Genomic DNA, 2,718 nt, shown 5'->3' with positions numbered 1-2,718 from the left:
GCCAACATCTTTGTGAAACCTACAATACTTGCCCTTATCTAGCTTGGCGGGATCAGCCTTCAAGGGCTTAGGCCAGCGAATATCTCTGTCTTTCTCAATATCCATCAAAATCTGACTTCTGGGAGCATTCAGCTTAGCGTATTCAGTAAACTTTTGCCCAGGTCCTCCCTTCTTGGGGGTTGAATCAGGGTTTTGTTCGGTTCTAGGATATTTGTCCTTAGCAATATACTCCAAATCAGTTTTTCGTTTCTTGCCTCCAGTGGGCTCATTACTTACTACGGTCTTCCTCATACTTTCTTCAACATTGATATACTTCCCTGCCCTCTCTTGGAGCTGCAACATGCTCTCAGGGGGTCGTTTGGCCAAAGACATCTTGAAAAACTCATCCCTAGTTCCTTGTTGCAGTGCTATCATGGCTACCTTATCATCAAGGTCTGGGACTTTTAAAGCCTCCTTTGTAAAACGATTCAGGTAATCTCTTAAGGATTCCTTAGCTCCCTGCACAAGACTCATAAGAGATGCTGAACTTTTCTCATGGACTCTTCCACTGATGAATTGCTTAATAAAAGCCTGACTTAATTCTCTGAATGATCCAATAGAATTTGGGGGTAGGCGACTGTACCATCTTTGAGCCATACCCGACAGGGTTTGAGGGAAGGCCCGACATTTTATAGCATCATTCACGGGTTGCAGCAGCAGTGCATTAGAGAATGTCCTAACATGATTAGCGGGGTCTCCCGTGCCATCATAGGCTTTGATAGTGGGCATCTTGAATTTCCTTGAGATATGGGCATTCATTATCTCTTCTGTGAAGGGTGGAGTTGGATCATCAGGATCTCCAAGGGGAAGGAGATTGCTTGGATCAGTTCTTGGGACAGCAGCCCTTCTTCTTACCGGACCATCCAGGTCTATGATAGGAGGAGGATTTCTCCCCCTAGGAGGTATGTGGGGTCTGGTGGCTTGGTGAGCCTCCAAATCACGCCTCAGCCTTTGGATTTCAGCCTCGTGAGCCCTGATCTTTTCCTGCACTTCTTGGGGATTCGCCTCTGGGGTGCTTTGGGGGCGTTGCCTTCCATCGGCCATTGGCTCTTTTCCAGGACGCCTCCTTCTCGGGGCCACTTCATCATCCGAAGATTCGGAGTCTCTCTCAGTGTATGGACCAGAAAATTCCCGATCCTCAGGGATAGGATCCAAACCTCGTATATAGGGGGGCGACCGCCCTCGTGCTCCGCTTCGCCCAGCATATCCACTTCCTCCAACCTCAGGGTGAAGGGGCATCCCATAAGGGGGGTTAGTAGTAACAATAGTTGAATATTCATACCCGGCGGGTCGAGAATTCACAGGTATATGTATTTGTTGAACTTGAGGATTCGTACCTTGAATAGTCGGGGGAGTTGTCCCTTGTGGCTGAGAATGAGTTGCCCCTGTCTGGGCTTCCCCCTGAGTAGATGCATAAGTTGAATGGGGAGGAACCTCCACGGTTGATGAAATCACCTGGGTTGTCTCTGATGGTGTTCCTTCCTCTAGAGCTCCAATTGTTCTCCGTGTTCTCGCCATGGTTGTTGTTGCGTTTCCCACAGACGGCGCCAAATGTTATGGATAAAAAACCAAGGTTATTATTTGCTATATTTATTACTAAGATTCGGGAGCTCAAGGCCTTTAATGGCTGCTCTCGTGTATCGTAGCTTAATTCTGCCTTTACGAGATGTCTACGTATCTCTGTGAATTAGAGAATCAAGCCAAAAAACGTAGTTCTAATTGGTGGGGGTGAGACCCCTTATATAGATGTTGGGAGTCCTTGAATTGGACTTGGTATAGGAGACTTGGTGGGCAAGTCTCATAATTAGAATGGACTTTGGAGTCCTAGATAGTAGGAAACTGATTCCTTATCCTTTTAGGTCCCCTTGAGGCTAATCTCCAAGGATTTATATCCTTATCGGGACTCTTTTCAACATCTGATTTGTCCCTTATTAATTAATTACGAAATTAATTAATAATCAGGGCTTTTGGGCCTTTTTTATTCCATCAGACCTGATCTGGTCCATCAGGCTTAACCTTTCTGGTATGAGTATCATATATCTTTTTATTGGGCCTAGCAGCCCACAGCTTGTACAATTAATGCAGTATTTAATTATACAAGCATAATTTATTTATCCCTATCACCGGCTATTGTTTAATTGCTTGTCAAGTACTAAAGGCTGGCCACCTTCTGTACTAACTATGCAATATAACAAGTGTTCATGATCATAGTGATCTCTCAATGAATTCTTTTACTTCTATATGATGGATCAAGCTTTCAAAGATAGAAGCAGCTAGAAAGGAGTAGTATCAGTACAGTGGTATTCCGAATCTAACACATTCGTGATACTAAGGTTGACGTGGTTATTAAAAGGTTATAGAATGCTAACGAGCAAAAGTATGACCAGTATAGTATTTTGTACGGAAGATAGTAATGACTACGAACTGGAAAAGAATGGGTATTGAGAAGCAAAAGCTATAATGCTAGAAGCTATGATGAGAGTCTGTGCAATAGACTTGAAAGAATTTGAAATGGTCACTTAACACGGATTGAGTTTTCTTACGACAATAGATCGTATGCCAGTATTGAGATATCACCTTATAAGATCCTTGAGGGAAGACAATGTCGATCTCCCTTATGTTAGGATGAAGTTGTAAGAGCGCAAGATGCTCGGACCCGCAGTAGTCCAAAGGACCAGG

The sequence above is a fragment of the Apium graveolens genome, chromosome 5 (assembly GCF_009905375.1).
Source record: "Apium graveolens cultivar Ventura chromosome 5, ASM990537v1, whole genome shotgun sequence".
Classification (NCBI taxonomy): Eukaryota; Viridiplantae; Streptophyta; class Magnoliopsida; order Apiales; family Apiaceae; genus Apium; species Apium graveolens.
Note: the sequence above shows the minus strand (reverse complement) of the source record.